Source organism: Podarcis muralis, chromosome 6 (genome assembly GCF_964188315.1).
Source record: "Podarcis muralis chromosome 6, rPodMur119.hap1.1, whole genome shotgun sequence".
Lineage (NCBI taxonomy): Eukaryota > Metazoa > Chordata > Lepidosauria > Squamata > Lacertidae > Podarcis > Podarcis muralis.
The window spans coordinates 55,907,047-55,931,269 of NC_135660.1; the positions used below are offsets into that span (position 1 = coordinate 55,907,047).

General features: G+C 40.4%; 1 protein-coding gene across 3 annotated transcripts in view; it reads left to right on the plus strand.

The window, feature by feature from the left end:
• LHPP (phospholysine phosphohistidine inorganic pyrophosphate phosphatase) overlaps nucleotides 1-24,223 on the plus strand; it is a 108,482-nt gene that overhangs the window by 47,548 nt on the left and 36,711 nt on the right. Inside the window, exon 7 of one of the 3 annotated variants that reach the window (XR_013393216.1) lies at nucleotides 2,291-2,406. The exons of the other annotated variants lie outside the window; for them this stretch is intronic. The gene's annotated coding sequence lies outside the window, so the exon portion shown is untranslated. The remainder of the gene's footprint in view (nucleotides 1-2,290; nucleotides 2,407-24,223) is intronic. 3 annotated transcript variants of the gene reach the window in all.

A 24,223-nucleotide genomic window follows, 5' to 3' on the forward strand; every position in this document is an offset into this window, starting at 1 on the left:
GTGGACATTTTGATTCTCTAAGTCATCAATACTGTTTTTGTGACTGTTCTGATAGTAGCTGTGTGTTCATCCTGCTGTTGAATAGTGAAAGAAATTTTTGTTTTGTAATTGATTATTGTGGATGAGCACATTCAGCGTGTAATTCTGGGTTGTATCCAATGAAGTCATTGTGTGAGTGGAATGACTTCCCTACACACTACAGAACTTTCTCTCCCTCACTATACTCCATCAAACCCTCTTGACCAATTTTAGGGGCATGTGGGGAGCTGCACGAGGAGGGGTGGGGAAGAAAAAGTAGGGGAAGTTCAGTTGCATGAGTGGAACTGATTCTGCTTATGCAATGACTTTGCTGGATTTAGCCCATTGTTTTAAACTGGTATATCTGCTATGTATTGTGTTTTTTTAGATTTTATTGCTGTCGTAAGTCGGTTTGAGACTTTGGTTATAGAAAGCAACTAAATACATAATAGACGTTGCAATTTCTTTGTTTGTCAATAATTGCAGGGAATGCGGGAAATTGAAATTGTAAAGTTAGGAAAATAAAGCAGTGTAAAACCCATGAATTAATTATGATATCTAAGCAAATTTAATGACAGCAAGCTGTGAGTCTGGGACCTCAGTGGGACCATGAAGGAAAATCACCTTGTGGAATTCATCTTTCTGTTTTTCTTCTTGGGTACACATGAAATGTGTCATTGGATTTTAGATCCCTCTATGATTGAATATACATACATGCAGGCATACATACATCATTTTATTTGTATGCTGCTTCAAACCATGCTCAAGGTGGCTTACAACCTGAAAAAAATACATAATTACAACATAACAAAAGTAGTCATAAACAATAACTAAAACAAAAAATACACAGCTAAATTGATCTAGTTCTGTGTAAATCATAATAAGATATAAAATAAAGATAACAAAAAAATAATAATCAACAACAGCAACAACAACAACCCCCCAATAACAACCCCAAAACTATACCCCAGCCTGTTCAGCAGCTTCAGCTTTTGTACCTGGAGTTAGGCAGGGCCCCACCCTCCCATGCCAGGTGGAAAAAGGCCGGCAAAGCAGGGAGGAGGTCCAATCTTAAATACGAAGCAAAGTGAATAAGTCACCTTAAAATGCAGATTCCAAAGAAATAGCCTTGAACCACCATTTTTCTTTTCACTGCAGGTGCAGAATTGTCTCGTGTCAGTATGGTATGGCTTATTATAGCAGTTAATGTCTGAGGTAGCACCTTTCCCTGGTCACTTCCTTCTATTGTCAATTCACTCAAAGTGGGCAGAGTTGGAGCTATCTGTTCATGTGGGAAAGAAGAGAGACCAAGTCTTCAACCTTCCTGTACTGTATTCTGCAGAAAGCAATTGATTGTCCTTGTGGTTAGTCTTACAACAGGAAAAATGGAAATAATTTCTTCTAAATACATATGCAGACCTACAAATCCAGGTGGCCTAGTGGCAGAGACAGTGCCGGATTTACGTATAAGCTAAACAAGCTATAGCTTAGGGCCCCACTCTCTTGGGGGGCCCCAAAAAAATTAAAGGAAAAAACTGGATGTACATTTCCAAAATATAAGATAAAAAGCAAATAAAATAAAATCTACATACGGCAACAGTGTTTTGTGTTGTGTAGGCTCCTATGAATTACCATATAGCATATATTCAACACCAAAAACAGTGATAATCTGTTTTTGACAAAGGACAGCTGGACATATAAAGGGTCCCATTACCTTCAGTAGCTTAGGGCCTCATCAAACCTAAATCCGGCCCTGGGCAGAGAAGAACCAAACTCTGTATTGGTACTTGTTACCTGTCCTTTTTTTTCTGAGGGGACACGGGGGTATGCATAAACATTTTGTGAATCTTTGTACTTTTGTCCATTTAGTGTATTTATTTTTCCCAATGGTGATTTTCTTGAGTCAAAATGAGAGTACCTGTAAACATTTTTTAAAAGAAAAAAAGTATTGCTTGTAGTTGCACCCAAGAAGGCAATTCCCAAACTTCAATGGATATGGACATGCACAAGGGACTTTCTCTGTCACTCTTCTGCGTTAAAGATCCCTGAGTCATTAAAGCAAAGGAGCTTGTCCTGAAATGGAAGCACTGTACTCCAGCTCTTTCTCTCTGCTTCTGAAATTTGCCACTTGAGTACAAAGACAATTGTTACTTAATGCAGGTTAAGGAGACCAGTGCAAAATTACAAACCTTGTCTGGCAGGAGTTTCCTGTATTCCTCTGCAACAAGAAGGATAATTTTAGCAACCAAAGAATTATTTGTATTTCTTCCAGGAGAGAGGGATAACTGTCTCGCACTGTGAAAAAGCAAACAAACCTCACAAACTTCAATGAGCAAAGAACCACTGAGCCATTGCAATTTTAATTAAAAGAAGAACTTCCCAGTTATGGTAAATGACCCTGGGTTTGGGGTTTTTGCTTTGATTTCCACATCTTTTTAATATACTTGGAATTTCAAAATCTATTACTTGTTTGCACACTATGCAAACAAGTCTGTAGTTATTCTTTATTGTTGCTCTCCTTACTGTTACTTTGCGCTGCTGCTAGAGGTCTAAAGGTTTTTCAGTAGTTTCCCGTAGGGTGCTGTGAATACTCAGCTAGAACACCTATTGAAAGGAAGTGTGGCTCTGGCTACTGTCAGTGCTATCTCTGACCATTTTGTGTTCAGTTGCCTAAAGTTCAGCTCTTCCTTGGTGGCTTCCCATCCCATATATAAAACTCAACATATTAATGCTGGGCATTGAATTCAGTGTCTACCCATGGGTCCACTTTATGTTAGAATGCCTGGCTATGCAGTCAACACAGAGACATAATCACTGTATTATTTTAAAGGAAATCACAAGCCAGATGTGCAATGCTTTGTCACAGGAGAAGTATTATATTGTGACTGTTTTTAAGAACTCTGAAATTGCTTTAATGGTGGGATGTAATGGAAAGTACGTGGTTGGAAATGGCAAACATTTTGTTCATGGTGTGTGTGTGTGTGTGTGTGTGTGTGTGTGTGTGTGTGTGTGTGGCAAGCTACTTGGTTCATATTGCAGAGGATTTTTGTATCCTAGCCAGAGCAGGCAATATTTAGCCCAAATGTGGTCTCTCGGCCCTGTGCTTTTGTATACTTGTGTACTAATATGGTGATTGTCAAGGGATTTGCTGATGCCAGAGCACAGCTTGTTATATAAAAGGACAATTGAGAGGAAGCAGCGGGATGCTGTGTATAAAATGATTTAAGATCTTACCCATATTCAGCAACTCGGAGCACACGTTCAGCCAGACAGATGCTTCCTGGATTAATCTGAACAACTGGACCTGATGGAAACTCAATTAAGCAGCTTTACTGTTCCGGATTCTCTAGTTTACAATACCACATGCTGCTATTCCAATTATAACATTGTTTCCTACATTTGCTTGATTCTCGTCTGTTTGAATAACTGCCATGGAAATACCCTTTAAAACTGTGCAGGCTGAAATGAGAGTTATAGAAATATGGCTGCATTCAAACTGAGTTTGCTAAGTTAAGTTTCGCTAACTTGGCCTGGCAATGTGTATTGGTGAGGACAGTGAAGGGTTGAAGTCAAAATAATGTTTCCGGGTTGTGTTCTTGTGCAAGTCCAATTTATGGGTGTTTAAGGTTTTGTGATCTTTGCTTAGATTTATTCTTTACTGCTGCAATTAGGAGATGGCTCTGAGACTGTGATATGTCAGTACTTCTGCTTCTTTCAGTTGAGAAGTGCAAGGTGTGAAAACTCACACTTCTTCTATAGGTCTACCAAGCTCACCGAGACTGCTGGGGAATGCACAGTTATTCATAGCTGGTGTAGGCAGATACCCCAGAGGAAGAGATAGTATCTGACCTATACCATGCCAGTGGGATCATGGGAAGTTGCATTATGGACATCTTTAGGATGATTTTTTTGAAAAGTAAACGTGGTATCTACCTGGGTAGCTAAGGAATAGAGATGTAGCTTTAGATTCTCAATATACTGAATACATATCCTGAGCCTGTTCAGTAAAAGCTATCCTTCTGTCCTCTTGTTGCTATTAAGTTAGCATGGCACATGAGCAAGTACAAATACTCTCTTTGGGACATGCTGATATTGATATGTGCCAAATGGATATGCTCACAGTCCCTTTGATAAAGAGCCCAGAAAGAAACCTGACCTTGGAATTTTCTTCGGTAGATATGAAACGAATCTATAAACATGGTAGCGGAGAGTATCCTTTTTCATTTCTGTTGATTACTTTTTCCGGAATCATGTAATTCAAATACCTGGCTCTATTCCTATTCTCTTTCACAACTGTAGCAAGCTGACAGAACTGAGATGGGAAGAAAACAAGCACCAACATGATATAGTATTTACTGGATGTATATCTTAGGAAAACTTTCAATAAAGACTTCAGGAAAAAGAGAAAGGACATGGAAGTTTTTAGGAACCTAGGGCTGATGTTAATCACAGTGTTAATCAAGCCACTGTGTTTGGATTTAGAATAACTTGGTCCCCAGAAAATGACCCCATGAAGAAAAGTTTATCCAAATAAATAGTGACTGCCAGCCATAATTTGTAGGTCATAATTTGTACTGCCACATAAATAGTGCAACCTGGTGACATGTCTATTCAGAAATACATCTCACTGAGTTAAATTGGACTCACATCTTGGTAAGTAGCTTTAAGATTATGGCATTAATGATTTTCAACCCAGAAGCAAAGGAGTCGAAATGTTGTCCTTCCTTTGATTTTTCTTACCTTCAACCCCTATTGTTTTCCTTTGGGAATCTGGAAACATTAGCTGTGGTGCAGCATGTACTGTGATTGGTTTGGATGTAGGAGACCCAGACTCATATACCTGCTGAGCGATGTCATTCAGCAGCTGACCCTAGGCAAGTCAAAACTTGGAACCATCACTTCTTTACAGAGGTTTTGTTTTAACTGATTACATTTCTACCCCCCCCCCTAAAACAAACCTTTTCACAAGGCAGTACACAACAAATATAAATTAAGCAAGTATATAGAAATAATCTAAAAATACATAATTTTAAAGAGCGTCAGTAGCATTAAAATATCAAATAATTACCCACCACTGTGACTAACTCAGGTAGTATGTAGGCATTCTGCAGTTTAGTAACCCACACAATTCTTGTTGGCAGGCAGACTTTTGTCTTCTGGGTTTCTGGGAGTTTTCCTGTTGTTATTCTGTCTCTCACAGCTACAATAAACCTACCATTAAAATTATGGACTGGTCATTTCTTCGTCAGAGGGCAAATGGGCAAATTTAGCAGGGGATCAAATAACTTTTTCCTTCTCTGTACATAAGGTTACTTGGAGTTGCTGAGCAAGTACTATATAGTATATATATGCAATCTCTCCCTCTATTACAACATTTCATGGCCATAAGCCTGAATGTCCATTAGGTGGCATTATATACACAAAGTGTGGTTCACCAGCAACTGGGGACTTTCCAATGAGTAGCCAGTATAGCATTTCATGAATTGCTTTTTCACAGACGTGTTAGTGGAGCAGAAAAGTCAGTACCAAGAAAAAACAGGAGCACAGGTTTTGGCTTTCTTGCCTGATTCCCTCTCTGGTGAGTTTGTACCAGAAATGAAATCCTCTTTTCCTGAAAATAAGATATAAAAGTAGCAATCTACCTTACACCAAGTCAGCTCATTGATCCACTTAACTCAGCAGGTGCCCAACGTTTCAGACTGGAATCTTTCCAGACCTAGTTGGAGGGGCCTGGGGTTGAACTGGAGATCTCTTGCAAACAGAATATGTTACCAAATTACAGCCTCTGTGCGTTAGAAAATATCAACATAGCAAAAAGCTTCTCTGAAGGACAGCTTGGTTAACAACATTAATTCCCCCCCCCCTACAATACATGGCTACTGGGTCCACGCAGCAGCAAGCCCCATGAACTGAGAATATGCCCCACAGCATGCCTCTGTAATATGCATGTAAACAAGGGCTGTACAACAAACAAATCAATGCAGAAAGAATTATCTGAGAGAAAGAAATAATTGAAAAGCTATCATTACCACAGATTTATCTACCTCAGAGCTTGCACCCTGGAATGTTGGCCACGCCACTGCAGGCATAAGTGCCGTAGGTGGAGCCTGTTTGTAAAGCAATGCATTGATTAAACTATGTATACGTTAACCTTTGGGTCAAGTGTTAAAAAGAAAATGTTTCGGCAACAACCACCTTAACAGATAGAGCCTGGCTGAGTGCTACAGCATGGGGGAGGCACTCTGCAGAACACCAAAATGGTGTCTTTGCCGCCTTCTTCCAGCAAACTATTTATTTTCACAGTTGGCTGTGGTGAATTTCAGCCTGAAATCAGCCAGGGCTCCACTGGGCCTTCTGGTTGTTGCATGGGGCAGAGTGTAAAAGCCTGGGCAAATCTAACTTGAGTTTTAAAAATGAATTTTGCTTTTATATTTTCATGATTTGCTTCTGTTCAGGCCTGTGAATATATTCCTCTTTATTTTACTTACATATAATTAATAGTACATAATTAAAATGGTGTGTATATCTATAATCTATGTATTAAAAAGAAAATAAAAACAGTATATATGCAGATATAAATATTTATTGCTAAATATTCATAATATTATAATATCTGTTTCTCACTGATTATGGTCCAGGGGTATGTGTGTGTGTGGCACTTCACACTAGCTTGCTTTTGATCCATTTTAGGACCTGGTTAATCACTGAAATATAATAAACTTTACTGTAATGAACAAAACAGATTTATGTTGCCGTATAAATAAAATATCTGGTTTCTAAATATTTTTGGTTTTTTTGTAGATATTGCAATAAAATATCTGTTTTGTTATTCACAGTACTCTGTGTGTGTGTGTGTGTGTGTGTGTGTGTGTGTGTGTGTGTACACACACACACACACACACTCACAAACACACACACACCGTCTACCAGGAACATTTTAATTGGTGGGTGTGTCTCACACACATAATTTTTTTGAATTGTTCATTTTATTCATTTATTCATTTTATTCAAATGAATCATATAGTAGATCATATAAGGGTTTACTGCCTCATGTGTTCTCTCATTCCATTAGGCTATGAAAAGACTCCTCTTTTCAATGAAGTTATTGTCCCACTGTCTAGGTTGCTGAACCTTAATGGTCAGTTTAACCATCTGTCCAGACCCCCAGATTTTGATTAACCAGTCTTCCAGTTTGGGAAGTCTTCTTAGACTATATGAGAATTTTGAAATGCACAAAATTCAACTACAACCATCAACCTTTCCCTAACTCTTCTCCCCTCCCTGCTTGCCAGCATGAAAGTAAGAATTACCATATTTTTTTCCATGTATAAGACTAGGTTTCCCCCCTAAAAAATAATGTCCAGAATTTGGGGGCATCTTATGCATGGGGGCCATCTCCCCCAATTTTCTTAAATTGGAGTCCCCCCAAATAGGGGGTGTCTTATACATGGGGGCATCTTATAGACAGAAAAATACAGTACATTATTCTCTTTTCCCTTCTCCCTCTTACAATAATTCAATATAACATAGAAGTCCGGAGATGCTCCAGTTTGTCCGTACAGATGGTCAGGGGTACAATTAACATACAAAAAATCATGAAGATCTTATTTGTAAAGATGCAGCTGGCAGAGTGTTTTCCAGCCCCGTGGTATATACAACAAATTTCCACCATATGGCATAAAGCTTTTGTGGTTTTTTGGTTCCTTTTAATATCCATGTTTCATGTGTTATCTTTTCCGTTATAGCTATATGCCAGACGGTTTCAATACCAAAGCTCAATACTAAAAACGCTGCAACTCCTTACATTTTTTTGAGCAGTAGATTGCCTTGCCACCACTAACAAAAGCCTTCATAAGTCTTTCATTTAAATGTCTTCATCTGTCCCTTCAAACATGGATAATATGGACAGTTGTGCTGCATATTGATTAATGAAGTATTTAGCAATCTCATCACGTACTGCTCCCCCAAATCCCTGGACTATTGGGTATTCCCACCAAGCAGAGGTACCGTCTTGCGCCCAATATTGAGGGGGTCCAGTGTGATGTCACGTGCACAGCACACACTGCATGCACATCATCGGGAGGAGGCTGATGTGCATGCAACTCTGGGGTTGCGCCGCTCATCTCGCTTTACAGGCCGAGGGAGCCGGCGTTTGTCCGCAGACAGTTTTGGGTCATGTGGCCAGCATGACTAAGCAGCTTCTGCCAAAACCAGAGCAGCACACAGAAATGCCGTTTACCTTCCCGCCAGAGAGGTACCTATTTATCTACTTGCACTTTGAGGTGCTTTCGAACTGCTAGGTTGCCAGGAGCAGGGACCGAGCAACGGGAGCTCACCCCATTGCGGGGATTTGAATCGCCGACCTTCTGATCGGCAAGCCCTAGGCTTAGACCACAGCACCACCTGCGTTACCACTTTTAAAAGAGAAGAGACATCGTGAGGTTCGAAAATGGCTCTTAGGACCTATGGTGACTTAATTTCATGGTGCCACTAAAAAATCTTGCGATGTCTGGACAGTTCTATCCTAAAGTTATCTCCTACTATGTTTCATTAACTGTGTTGTATTCTGATCCATGTATTTGATGCACTTTTTCTGTGCCAATAAAGGTGATTTATTCATTTTTGAGAGAGAGAGAGAGAGAGAGAGAGAGAGAGAGAGAGAGAGAGAGAGAGTCAGTCTGAACAGGTTATCAGAAAGGCAGGAGAGGAGAAAAAGCAAGTTCAGGTTAAAATTTGCTTCCAGCTTAGGAAGAAGACAGCAGCAGCAACAACAACAACAACAACAACAACAACAACTAAGGTTTCGTCTGGATCTCCTTTTCACATTCCTTGGCAAAAATATTTTGCATGAAAAGCCCCAGTTTCCTCAGTGTGTGCAGATAGCAATTTTCAGCAAATAGTTCGTTCATTTGTGCACTTTCTTCATTCCGGTGCTATGAGGCAGGGAAAAGATAATTGCATTTCTGGGACTGTTTATTTTTAAAAGCCAATGTGTCAAAGTGCTGTTAATAATGTAAACATTTCCAGGGTCTTTAAGAATTATACAGACAGAAGGAGTGTGATGGGAAAGGGGACGGGGAGACATTGTTGCACCCTACCAGTGAATTTTCACAGGGATCAAAAGATTTCCCCTCCCACAGAAGAAGGTTGTTTAGCTGGCAGGGATGTTCTGGGTCAGTGTTGCAGCCACTCAGCAGGAAATTGTTAGTTGACTGATCCTCCACAACAGCTGGCTATGGAAGAATGAGGTCCAGAGACAGATAGGTCTCTTTCCCTCCATCATTAGCGGTGGGAAAACTGAATCATGATATAGTTATCTCTACTTACAAAGCCAGGACAGAGGATTTTTGTGTCTGTTCAGATACTTTGGGAGCTAGGCCTATTCTTCAACAGAGAGGTGAGTCCCACTCTAGCTAAATATTTGACACTGAGCTGTCGAGCCTCTATATGAAATCAAAACACACTATGGCTGTTTCTGCGCTGCTGCACATAGCATCTGTTCATGAATTAAGATCATATATAAAGCAAGCTAACACAGGGATGAGGAACCTGTGGCCTTCCAGATGTTGTCTGAATTGGCCAGAAGCGCTTAATCTAGCATCACTGCTGGTGGTAGTGGTGGGCAGAGCAGGGCGGGAAAACTCACCTTGTTGCACAACATGGAAGTTGCTGCTGGTAACCAAGAGGGGAAGGAGTAAGGCAGTCGGGAAGTCAGTGCAGCACAGGTGCAGTGGCAGAGCCAATCTGATGCTCCTACTACTGCTGCGCCTGCACCACACCCAACCCCCTGGTCCCTTTGCACCCCTCAGTTATGGGCAGTGACCTTTGCATTGGAAAGCTAGGTGAGCAATACTGCCCCACCCGCAGACTGCTACTGACTGTGCTCGGCTTTACTCTCCCTGCACTTTGCTCATTCCTACATGCTTTCTTCCTAGAGATGATGACTCCATTAGTTCAATTTAACTCCCTTTCTGACCAGTTTAGACATCAGCTGTATACATGCTTACCTGGGAAATAAGCACCATGGAACTCAGTGAGACTTACTTCTTGCATAGACATGTAAAAGTGTCCCCTGCTAATCACACTTCATTATTCCACTGAATGTTTTCCACATATTTGTTCTATGCCAATGCTTTTATAGATACAACCTAGTTAGATTTTAATTCATTTTAGTTGATAGGATTAGCTGTGTTTTATTGGTAAAATTCTCTGTTCCAATTTAGACGCTGTTCCAGGAATGTTTATTTGCACAGTAATGCTGTACACTCCTACTGTGCCTGAGGGGGAAAACTGAGTGTCTTCTGGGACAAAACCTTCTTGCCTTGCTGTCACAAGCAGTCCTACTATAATAAATGTTCATGAGTAAGGCAGACTGGGTTTGGCTCTTCATGCATTTAAGAATGAATAAATAAATAATCTTTCTTGGGCTGTGCAATTCACCATTTATAGTAATGCAGCAAGCCCTTATAGTTTGATTTTCCTAGAGCGACTGCCATCTGGGAGATTAAAAAAACCTCTTAAATTGACTTGCGATTGAAAGCTTGGTCCCTGAGCAACAGCAATTCATATGCTAAAAGGAGCCCATTCTTTTCCTGGAGCTTTATGGACTTACATACACTTTAAGTTGCCCTGCTGCATATTTCTATGGTAATCACACTGCAGCACACAACAGTGTCAGGGAGACTCATTTTTCTATCAGATCTGTTCCTATGCCCAGAAGATACAGCTATGTGCTTATGGGCTGTTCCATTCACAGGCTGCTTACACCAGTGTAGTCCTATAGGCTTCACTAGGTCTGTACCAGTGTAAGTGGGCAACTAATCTCATAGACTCTGTTCCTCAAACCAATCTGTTGTTGCGAGTCTTATTCATTATGAAACCTTTGAGAATAGACCTGCTCTGGTAATGTGCTGTATGCTCACAGATGTACATTTACATAAATGTATATATAATCTTGTTCAAACATTGGGAAAATAATAATCGTAAAAGAAATTATGCAGAGGTAAGTATGGTCAGTTGGTAACAAAGCTTAATCATAGGATGAAAATCACAAAAATCCCTATGAATATTTAACACACACAATATAAATCTCACAATTTGCCCTGTTTCTTTGAGGAAGCTCATAAGGATCAAGAGCTATTTCAAAGGGATTTTATTACATAAACATATTCCCTTTCACCATTGCGTTTTGCTAGGGTATATCTTACCAGGAATATAAACCACAGGGGAGGTATGTTTGTAGTTCCTTTTGATTATCTATTATTATTGCTCTCACAAGAAAGTGAAGTGGTGCCTTTTTATCTAAAAATATCACTGCATGAAAATTAGCTCGGAGAGATGAAGCGCCATGTGTGTTATTGTGTTACTTCTCATCTCGTTGCCTAAATCCTCTTGCTAACAGGATTAGCTGTGCTGGACCTTCCAATGAAAATCTGGATTTCAAAGAAATTTATAAATTCACACATTCCCCATTAAATCATATTGCTTATGTTCATATGATTATTCTCTACTGATAGCACATCTGCCATACACTTTTCTATTTTAGATTAAGGTCAGGTGATGTTAATGGACCGTTGCATATTCCGATATTCTTCCTGGGTTGTATGCTGCTGTCGAAATGTTTTAGACAAAATGAGAAACTGAGAGACCAATATTTGGACATGGCTCACCAAGGATAGAGCTCATCTCTTCTGGTTTTCAGCTGTTTTCTGCTCAAAGGGGAGAAGTTTTATGCTGGGGATACATGTTTTGCAGTGGAGGATAGGTTAGAGAATGGGTACATCGCCTAGTGGGTGCATCCAAATCAATAACTTGCTGCTTGTGGCATTGATGGCCCTTCAGGAAGAAAGCAAGAGGTATTTGGGGACTTGACACTTGATTGGGAGCCGCCCAGAGTGGCTGGGGAAACTCAGCCAGATGGGTGGAGTATAAATAATAAATTATTATTGTTGTTGTTGTTATTATTATTATTATTATTATTATTATTATTATTATTATTATTCCCATGAAAACGGGTGAAGATCCTTCACCTACACCTCTTCTTATAGCCCAGACCATAAGGCAAAGTCTAACAGATATTAAACAGATATTAAATTTGACTTAATATTATGAAGTGCAAAGCTTTGTATGTACCCACTGAAGTGCAGAAATAGGTACTGGGTATAGAATTAATAACCTGGAAAATACTGACTTTTCTCCATCCCACCCCTTTTAATCTCATCTGTTAAACTTCAAAGATAGGCTTGAAAATGTATGGCCAGTGCTTGGTGAAATGTTAGAAACCGGAGAAGAATCTGAGGCTAGATTTCTGCTGCTCACGTGTCATTGCCCTGTACCGCTCTTTGTCTTGTAGTGTGATAAGCAAAAGAAACGTTGCAAAATAATGAAACCTGCTTAATGTTCACACTTCGGAGAGTTTTTAGAATCCAGCTTTTCTTGGTCCTGAATTCACGTTTACTACAGGGCGAATTTATTCATTTTAAACACAGTGAATACTCTGCCTCGCTTAGGAAGCATTCTGATGGTCATGGAGGAACCATGATGGAGAATATGTTGTGCCTCCTTGGTCGCAAGTAGGATGCTTCTGAATACCAGCTGCATGAAATTTCAGGAGTGGAAGAGTACTCTTGTGCTCAGGTCCCACTTGGGGTTAAAGGATATATTCAGAATGCACATACTTTCAAAATGCTTTTCGCATGCTGCATCTGGATGGCTAGGTGTTCTTCTGGGTGGGTCTTTAACCGATATCATTGCCAGCAATGTTGAGTGTTTTGCAAAAGCTGTTGACAGCTCTTTAAATTGTAGCGCTAACATGGTTGTTGCTGTTTTTCAAACAGCACATACCTCTCGTTAACAATTCCACGTCTTTTTAATTGTTTGAGAAGCCCCACACTTGAACACCCCCTCTCCATTTTTTTGTTTTGCTTTCTGAGATCTTTGTAGATATTTAAAACAATGTTGGCATAATTTCATTTTACTCTTAAGGGCAAGAATCTTTTGTTTTTCATTTTTCATAAAATCTCTGAAATAGCTGCTCTCTTCCTAAACTGCATAGCAGGTCTGCGTCTGTTTCCATGAACTGTATACAACTCAACTTGCAAGCATCTGTCTGTACAAACACCATGGCTATCAGCAGAAAGACTTCCTTTAAAACCATCTCTAATAAGGCTTTGCTTCTCTGCCTGGCCCTGAATAATAGCTGTTCACCTCTCCTCTTTCTCCAACAAGAGGCTTTAATTACAGAACAGACTCTTAACGAGCAGATTGAGACAGAATACCCTTTGACCTCATCCACATTTCTGCATGTCTGTGCTTAGGCACATTGCCTTGGCAGGACCATTTTATCTGAATTCCTTTGGCTCCATGTTCCAACTTCTTCAATACAAACTGGCTGTGTCATGTTCTGATCCCATGCTTGTGTGTGCGCACTTTTTAAAATGTTCTCTCCTCCCAGGCTTTTGGCAATCTAACGGGAACACAATTACATGTTGATGCTAATATCTGCAACATCTAATTTGACCTAGTTCAGGCACAGATCAACACACTACTATGGGTTGTCTCATGAAGTACACTAACTCCATGGTATTGACGTAGTTGTGGAAGAATAAATGATATCGCCTTCATGGTTGTCATTTTCCACCATGGTGCTAGTCACATCTGAGATTTTCAGATTTAAACTTTTTTAGTATAATTTTTTTTAACCCTCATTTTGGTGAGAAGGATTTTGATAAACAATGCCAAAGTCATGAGAGAATTTAGGAGGAGTCCACCTGCGTTAGTGTTTTAGGACTGTCTTTGCTGCCATAGTAAGAATCATAGACTCTTAGAGTTGTCAAGAGTCATCTAGTCCAACCCCCTGCAATGCAGGAATCTCATCTAAAGCATCTATGGCAGATGCCACCCAACCTCTGTTTAAAAACCTCCAAGGAAGGAGAGCCCACCACCTCTTATTGGAGTCTGTTCCACTGCTGAACAGCTCTTACTGTCAGAAAGATTTATAGGCAAGCATGAAGGCAAAGGCTCTAAAATTACATCTGCAAACTCCTTTAGTACCCTTGGATGCAGCTCATCAGGCCCTGGAGATTTGAATTCATTTAAAGTAGCCAGGTGTTCCCTTACTACCTCTTTTCCTATCTTGGGCTGCATCTCCCTCCTTACCTCATTTATTCTGTTATCACCAGGTTGGGCATCACTTTCCTTTTGGGTGAAGACAGAGGCAAAGTACCGTATTTTTCTCTCTATTACACGCAGATTTTTTCTCCTAAAAAGGAAGGGGAAATGTCTGTGCGTGTTATGCAGCGAATGTGGGGGGGGGGTCCCTGGAGCCGATTAGGGGAGCGCAGGAACAAAAATCAGCAAAAATCAATCGTGCATTGTGTAGGAGAGGGAAACCTGAAAAGAGGAAGTGGTTGCTTTCCTGCATTCTGCCTCAGGGTCTTACTGCCCACCCTCCTCTGTTTCGTTGCTGTGTTTGCTCAAACGGAACAAAGAGCAGGCAAATCCCCTCCCCTCCAGGCAAGCAGAGGGGAAAGCAGAGGTCTTTCCTTCTAATTCCTCTCCATGCTCCTCGCAGGCAGCCAGAAAACATGCAGGAGGAGAGAGAAAGCTGGCTTCGGTTTGTGGAAACTTTTGCCTTTCTTTCCTCCCTCCCGTAAAATCCCTTTCCTGCTTTCTTAGCCAGCTGCTTCTCTGCACACCGCTCTCTTGTCCCTTCTGTGTTTTTCCTTCACTCCCCACTTAAAATGTAGTTAAAAAGCATGGATCCACATGGATCCTCAGGATCTTTGCATTGGGCCACCCCAAATTCACCATCAGATCACATAGCAGCCTGCCCCCCAAAAATCACACACCCACTGTTGCCTGGGGCTGCAATGGTGCAAAAACGTGGTTAAAAAGCATGGATCCACATGGATCCTCAGGATCTTTGCATTGGGCCACCCCAAATTCACCATCAGATCACATAGCAGCCTGCCCCCCAAAAATCACACACCCACTGTTGCCTGGGGCTGCAATGGTGCAAAAACGTGGTTAAAAAGCATGGATCCACATGGATCCTCAGGATCTTTGCATTGGGCCACCCCAAATTCACCATCAGATCACATAGCAGCCTGCCCCCCAAAAATCACACACCCACTGTTGCCTGGGGCTGCAATGGTGCAAAAATGTGGTTAAAAAGCATGGATCCACATGGATCCTCAGGATCTTTGCATTGAGCTACCCCAAATTCACCATCAGATCACATGTCTGTGGCCACAGCATGAAGCACAAAAATGATACATCCACTGTTTCATTCAGAATTTTTTTCCTTGTTTTCCTCCTCTAAAAACGATGTGCGTGTTATGGTCAGGTGCGTGTTATAGAGCGAAAAATACGGTAGGTGTTGAGTAGTTCAACCTTTTCTCTGTTACCCAATATCATTTCTCCGTGTTTCCCACGCAGAAGACCTATCACATGCTTGTTCTTCTTGTTACTTCGGACATGGCTGAAGAAACCTTTTATTTTTATTTTTAACCTCTCTTGCAAGCCTGAGCTCATTCTGAGCTTTAGCCAGCCTGACTTCCCCCTGCAACTGTTGGCTACTTGTGTATATTCCTCCTTTGTGATTTCCCCTTTCTTCCATTTCTTATACGTGGCCTTCTTAACCCTCAGCTCATTTATAAGCTCTTTATGTAGCCACACTGGTTTCCTTAGATGCTTCCCACTTTTCTTTCTTGTTGATATTGTCTGCATTTGGGGCTTCAATATTTCTCCTTTAGAAACTCCCATCCTTATTGGATTCCTTTCTCGTTGAGTTTCTGACCATGGGATCACACCCAGTAGCTCCTTCAGCTTTTCAAAATTGGCCTTCTTAAAGTTCAGAGTACGTGTCAGACTACACTCAGTTTCCCCTTGCCTCTGTATCCTGAAACCCAGGAGAACATGATCACTTCCTCCCAAGTTTCCAAGCACTTCCACTTCATCAATCAGTTCCTCCCTATTGTTGAGGACCAGGTCCAAGATAGATGATCCCCTTGTTAGTTCTTCCACCTTCTGGGAAATGAAATTGTCAGTGATGCAATCGAGGAATTTGTCAGATCTTACACTCTTGACAGAGTTTGAGTCCCAACAGGTATCAGGAAAGTTGAATTCCCCCATGATTACAATTTCTCTCCTTTTTGAATGCTTGGTAATCTGCTGTAGTAAAGCATCATCGAAGTCTTCAGTCTGGCTTGGCAGTTTATAGCAGACACCCACAGTAAAGTCACTGTTGTTTCTCTCTCCTACAATTTTTACCCATATACTCTCAATCTGCTTTTCATGCTCTAGGTCATGGATTTCTTCACAAGTGTACACATCCTTTATATACAATGCTACTCCTCCCCCCTTCCTGTTTGGTCTATTCATTTTGAACAGGTTATACCCCTCAATTCCTACATTCCGGTCATGAGTCTCATCCCACCAGGTTTCAGTAATGCCTACCAGGTCATATTTGCCATCCTGTATTAAAAGCTCCAGTTCATCTTGTTTCTTTCCCATACTCTGGGCATTCCTGTAGAGACAACTGAAACCATGAGCTGTTCCCTGCAGCTGCTTCCTTCCTGTAGTTTCTTGCCCTTTAGCAGGTTTCTGGAGCACCACCTAAGTTTCCTATGCATCAATGAAGCTACTATCCCCAGTGCCAGGTGCTCTTTTGTTGTTCATATTGTTTTCTCCCTCCCCCTCAAGATCTAGTTTAAAGCTCTCCTTATCAGATTCTCAAGACTCTTGGCAAACACATTCTTGCCAACTGCTGTGAGGGGGATCTGGGTGTGAAAGGGCTGTGAGCTCAGAGCTAGAAATGGAAATAAATTATTAGGCTGACCATATGTGTTTAAAGGGATTGTATACTTTAATGCCAATTACCCCTCCTCATCTCAAGGTTCTAGTAAAAAAAGAAAACAAAGCAGAGCTTGCAATGCTCAAATTTGTTCACTATCATTAGCAGCAGCTAAAAAAAAAGACTGGTAATAACATGATGTGAAAAAGTAGTCAATTCTGTTAAACAAAACCCAGTCTACTAATGAGATTGCCTTCACTAAGTATAACTTTATCCAATATGCCAAGAGCGTTTATAAGGAGATTAACAGTGGCTAAACAAACTATAGACGAGTTCATGCTGTCATTGCACCACCATGGCAGATATTGAAGTAGAAAGGGATATAGCCACAATAACAACTTGAGGAAAGGAAGGCTAACCCTTGACCTCCTCCGGCATATATAGCTGGGTGTAGATAACTGACTGCTAGACTCACTGTATTGCATTAAAATGAAGTATTTTTGAAATAGCTTCTTTTGGTGTCTTCAGATGCTTGGGTAGAAAAGTGACTCTGTGTCCAAAGAGGCCTTTTTCTAATACATTAAACAACAGCAACAAAAACAGGCTTATGCCAAAGTCCCCCCTTCCTCCCATTTCAGTCAATTTAATAGCATCCTTGATACTTTTGTTTATAGCCTTGATCTCTTAATGTGTTTTTTATCTTGCTCAACCCTTGAGTTTTTGATGCATCTTGCATCTTCTGGGCTGCTATAAAACTCTTCACAAGGAAATATAGGTTGTGTTCACACTCCTGTTTACTGTGCATAGGTAGGCTTCCAGTTCTGGTTTGTAATCTGTGTTCACATGAGGTTATCCAAAATGCATTATGTATGCACTGTAAGGTGGTAATGTGAACCTGCCCATGGTTGGTTCACATACAAATTGTTTTTGACTTTGTATATTTAAAACATAATTTTGCATTTAAGCGTAGATAGTATACAAAATGATAACCTGTGGAAGCATATAGCTACTGTGGGTAGTTTTAGGTGATTTCTCAATATATATGTAGTCTTTTCTGTCTATACCAACAGACTAAAGACAGATCCACACCACAGACTTAAAACACATCCAGTGCACATTTAAAGCGGGTAGATTCCCTATAGATTCCTGGGGACTGTAGTTTCCCCCTCACAGAACTTCACAGACTACAGTTCCCAGGATTCTTTGGGGGAACTCCAAAGAGGCTTTAAGTGTGCACAGAATGCGCTTTAAATCTGTGGTGCAATCCCACTATCATGTACCATTTCTTAAGAACTAACCTTCCTGCCCAGTTCCCTGCTGTAGCATGAACTGGCTTTGGTTTGTACTTCCCCCAAATCACAACAGTTTCAGAAATTGATTCTGGAAACTGGATTCCTGATAATTTGCATGAGCACATTGAGCACAATTCCATTTAAGCCCCACACTTCCATCTTGAAAGCTTCCTACAGTTGCCTACATTGATGAAAATGATCCATGCACTTCTTCTGAACACACTTTTCCTTTCCCACTGGTGCACGTGATATAGCTGTGTATAAGTTTAAGCTTATCACAAGCTTAGAATTGTTATCCACATTTGTCAAAAGCATGAATCGGTTCTTTAACTAAGCATCCAAGCAGCTTGTGTTTGGAGATGGGGAATATAGTTTCTGGTCACCACCACCCAATGGTGCAGTATGGTTTCTGCAGGGTGCTTTCTTCCTGTTGGTACATGCAGTTGACTTGAAACACAGTGTGCCTAGCACTCAATAGATAAGTGTTCTAGTGGAGACAGTCATTTTCCCATGACATTTTCTTTGCTCCTGGTTGAAGGCAATTACTTTAAACTGTAATGGAAAACAGCTTATGTGGGTGACCCCATCCTTAACCTTAGAAGACAATAAATGAGAACAACTTTTAGTTAGTGACCGTTTCAAACACACCACTCTCATATTTTAATGCATAAGTGCTCAACCTGCATTAAAACAAAATGACGCAAGCAAATCAAATCAGAAGCAATTGTGATGTGCAACAGAGTAAGCAATCTTACAGCAGGCACTAAAATGCCAGCTGTAAGCTTCCTGATTACTACTGCCTTCCTGAGTTGGACTTCTGCAAAGCAATCTTTTCCTAGTAATGGCCTTACCTATGGCTGCAAGTTATCTGCTTCAGGCCCAGAAATAGTTAACTCCTTTACTTTGGCATCTAAAAAGTCTGAAGAAACTAGGCCACTTCCTTTGAGCCCTGGGTAAGAATAGTTAGCCCTGGCGTGAATCACAGGCTGTGTAAAAGGCACAGCTGCACTCTGTTCTAGCTGCTTGGCTAATGCTTGTTAATCTTGACCTGCTCTTCGAGGTCTCTCTCCTTTTGATCAGTACTTTATTCTCCTGATCAGGGCTTTAGTGTTTAATACATACGTGGAGGTTAAATAAATGCCTTCTTCCCACAGCTTGCTTGGCCACACGTGGTCTTTGTGATTAAGCATCATGCAAGCATAACTCCTGATTACCCACCCTTCTGTACATGAAGAGAAGTAACCCTCCATGCAGCAAATGTTCTGCCAGTGCTGTGAGAAAATGCATCTATATAAATTGCATTAGTTCATTAGTGATCTTGAATATAAGAATGCGTGTTGTTTTCCACTGGGCCACTGTATCCTGAGGAAATCAATGAAGTTAATGCTTGCAAATTAAGGTCAGAACGACTTCAGCCCCCAAAAAACTATTCTAGCTAATGTTAAAGTACATGAGAAATGCTGATCACAGGGGACCTTAGGCAGCACATTAATATACTTTAACAAAATGACCCTAAAGAACTATTAAATCTGTGTTTGGCTGCTAATATAAGCTACTTTTTTTTGTTTTGTTTAATTAGACAATGATTGTAATCCATACTTCTGTTAAGACAATTGCACTTATGAACCTAATGTGATCAAAAGATCAATCAGTCATTAGTTAATTAAGTCAGATGTAATTAACACTTACAAAAACATTTTAATTGCCTGGATATCCTTTAAGCTGGCCTTCGCATTAGATAATGGAAGGATTGCAGCCATGCTTTTTACGCTACTTGCTTCTGTTTGTAACATCTTTATAATACATAATGTTTCAGTAAGCCAGTATTTCAGGATCAGTCAAACTCTTGTTATGGATCATCTGAGAGAGACATATTAAAATATACAATCTATGCTGTTAACACATGATAGCATAGCACATGAAGGCAATTACATTTTTGGCAATTTCGCTGGTATCAGAAAGAAGCTGCTGAATCACAGCAGCTCAGTAAAGGTAAAGGTACCCCTGACCATTAGGTCTAGTCACGGACGACTCTGGGATTGTGGTGCTCATCTTGCTTTATTGGCCGAGGGAGCCGGTATATAGCTCCAGGTCATGTGGCCAACATGACTAAGCCGCTTCTGGTGAATCAGAGCAGTGCACGGAAATGCCGTTTACCTTCCCACTGGAGCGGTACCTATTTATCTACTTGCACTTTGATGTGCTTTCGAACTGCTAGGAGCAGGGACCAAACAACGGGAGTTCACCCTGTCGCGGGGATTCGAACTGCTGACCTTCTGATCGGCAAGTCCTAGGCTCTGTGGTTTAACCCACAGCGCCACCCGTGTCCCCAGCGTCTCAGTACTTAACAATATTTAAACAAGTGGCCTGACTCACGTATAAGACAAAAGCCATCACTTAGTGTTATGTACCCAGGCCAGGCCTCAGATTCATGTACTCCCCCATCCTGTCTTTTCCCCTCTTGTGGCTGTAAGGAGGAGATCATAAGCTCCTACAGCTGTTTTCAACTAACTGGTTATGGCTGAATGAGAACTGTGGTCAGGATTAATTATGATTTAGGGAAACAAACCAGAATCATTAACCATGATTTCAAGTTGACTGGTTTCCCTTAGTCATAGCCGAGGACAGTTTGTACGTAACAAGTAACCATGGTTAGTTGGAAATGGAAGCTTCCTATCTCCTCCCTATGGTTGCACCAAAAGAGAAGAGAGTGCACGAGCCTGAGGACTCATTCAAGTTTTATTTATTTATTTCATACTCACCCTTCACCCTAAGGTCCCAGCGTGGGTTACGACACTAAAACACAATATTAAAAACAGTTTAAGACAACTTACTATGACAGAAATAAGCTGGGACGTGACAATATTTGCCTCAAGTGTCAAAAGCCAGGGTAAAGAGGTGTGCCATCAGCATTTGCTGGAACCTGTATAATGAAGGTGAGCCCTCTGTGCGGAGGGAGTTCTACAACTTTGGAGCTGCCCTCTCAGGCCACCACCCTCTGAACTTCTGAGTGTGGAGGAACTACCAAGAGGGTGCAAACCAGAAATAAAGGAATAAGAGCTTTTTTAAAATGTAACACTAAACTATGATTTTGTATTATGTGAATGAAACTCAGGCTTTCACTCTCTTCTTCTTCTCTCTTCTTCCTCCTCCTGGAACATGACCATGAAAATGAGATTGGAAGTGTTTGCTTCCATTTTTATACTATCCAGAGTTTCAAGAAGCTCTGGTTAGTTTTAACTATGGTTAGTTCAAACCACCCAGGATCAAACTATGACTTATGAACCTGGGTTGTTCCCTGGGTTTAAACCTGATAGAGAATTGTGGTTAGTTTAAAAGTGGAAAGAGATGTTTCTTACTTCCTCCTTGTGGCTGTGCAAGAGGAGGAATGGGTAGAGGAGAGTGTGCATGCCCCAGACTTGTTAAAGTCATGCTTAACCCTATTTAAACATTATGTCCAAATCAGTTCCCAGTTTAATTACTTTTTTATCATCTTTCCACTTATTCCCTCAGGGAGGAAAGCTTAGCTTAGGCAAGCTAAACCATTGTTCACTATACATTTTAAATCTTAATAGGGTTAAGGAAACACACCCTGGTTAACACTAATATGGTTATATCTACACTAGGCCAGGAACCCTTGCAGAAGTCTTAGACAACTACACAAAGATCGTGTCCATATAAGAAACTCAATGTGTGATGTGGCCATTACACTATTAGATATTGCAATTTTTCACATTCTCTTTGTCAGAAAAAAAAGAATGTAGTAACATATATTGCAGCTATGAAAAGCCTGTTTGGTAACCAAATACGACATATATTTAATTAAAATATATTGCCTTTTCCATTTAAAAAGTGCATGCAGGATTAATAAAGGTACCTGGCTTCATTTTCATGTTGTAAAATGAGTTTGCAACTAATGCTTGCAATAAATAATACCTTTACTCTGAGAATGCTATGTGATTTCATTTGTTAAAGTCTTCAAGCCCACGGACAACTGAATCTCAAACTGAATTAATGGTCTGTCTGTTGTTACTGTTGTTTAATCATTTGCTTTCATGCTGATATTAAAAACAGTTTCTCCAGCCTGCCACCTTCAGTTTCAAAGTTTTGCTTGGCTGGATCTGGGATTATTTGAATAACAAGGCATGAACAGAATTATATAAATATGTTTGCATATGAGAACCTTATTTTTAACACATTTTGACACAATGTGAAAGTTTAAGCCAACTACAATATTCACCTCTCTGGTCATTTGAGATCCCACCTCTACCAACACAATGGAAGAAATTTAGCAACATTACCTTGAATAGCTCATAGAGTCACAATAGCTTGTTTTACCAGCAAAGCAGGTTAATTAAAAAAAAAGTTGTTTCACTCTTGCAAGAATAGCCCTTTGTGTCCTCTCTATATTTTTACAGGGAGTATGAATCAGGTTGTTGAGGTCATGGTTCTGTGCCTGAAGTGTCAAGTCTCATTGTGGGGCCTCCAAATTGAATGGAGACCTCTTTGGATTGAATGGATGCTTTTGAGATAATCTTGATTTACACACGTGTGCATCATAGCCATAAGATGATGGTATGCTCTTATTCAGGTGTAGTTTTATGCAGAAAAACCCTGTGTTTGTGCTGTGGGTTGAGGCTAATATTTTACTCTTAAAATATCATTCCAAAGCCAGTTTAAAGGCTTCCTTCTCCTTGAGCTGAATAAATGTTAATCCCTCTCTATATAAGCTGTTTAACTTAAGAAGCCCATTCATTAACCACTCGTTGGTAATTAATTCAAAGCTGAATTTGTCTTTATGAGCTGGGGTTTTATTTTGAGTTTACAGAGGTTTGTCCTGAGTGCTAAGAGAGCACAGATGTCTTAAGAAAACAAAAATAGATCAAATCTGAAAATGTTTTTGCCATGCACATTCTCAGGCGCTCTGTGCAGGCTTGAAGTTGCCTGCCAAATGTGATTTCAGAAGAGGCCTGCAAGAAATGTCAAATTCTGTTCTGTCTTTTGTTCATTTCTTCCTTCAAGGGAAGTTTGGGTGCTTTTGTATGGGAAGGGAAAGTTTTATAAATGAAACAGAAAATTGGCTCCATTTGCACGAATTGACCATTATCCAAATGGGATCTTCTTGTTGAAGCCAAATTTTGAAGGCATTCTCATAACTGAGTTGCTCCTTGAGCCTCATATCTCATTATCATAAGATCATTTAAATAACAATAAAAAAAGCTTGTATATTTAACCTTGACATAGTACAATCAACTCAGGGCCAGCTGTTTTAAAGAGTGTCCTTTGCCTGCTACATGTCTGAACAGGAGGGGGAAAGTCACTTCTGAGAGCACACGCTAAACAGTTCCAAAGCCATTGACAAGCCATGGCATCTGGCACATTAACAGATGTTGTTTCAAACAAGTCAAGAATCCACAATAGATCAGTTAACATAGATGCCAGATGATTGCCATTTTTTCTTGTCTGTTGGGTTCAGCATGATGAAATCCATTGTGTGTGAGAGAGACTGAATTTGCTGTAACTACAGGAAATAGGGTTGTAGTGTACTGTTCAGTGTGTAGTAGCGGCAGCAAAAAAAAGCTTAACAGTGTTGGGAGTTTCTGGTGGTGGGATTAAAAATAGAAATGGCAAGTGCCGAAATGACTCTGATAAATACACGGAGCTGTCTCATTTAAAATACTGCACACAGGTTTGGCCACCTCACCTCAAAAAGGATACTGTAGAGCTGTAAAAGGTTCAGAAAACTGCAGCTAAAAGAATCCAGAGGCTGAGTCTGCCTTCTTATGACAAATTTCAAGATTTATTATTTTGTAGTTTAGAAACAAAGTCTCTGGGGAGGGAATTATGATAGAGTTTTTTTCAATTAGTGGGCTCAGGAGTACTGAGCCGACCAATTAAATGGTTTTGGCCATAGTTTCAAAATAGACAAAAGGGAAATAATATTTCATAAAATGCATACTAAACTTCTAGAATTCCCCATCACCAGATAATGCGGATGACTATTAACTCTGTAACTTTGAAAGGAGATTTGAAATCCATAGACATTTGCTACTGGGAACAACTGAACCTCTGGATATACCTTTTAATGCTGGTATTCAGGACATACAATTAAAGAGTT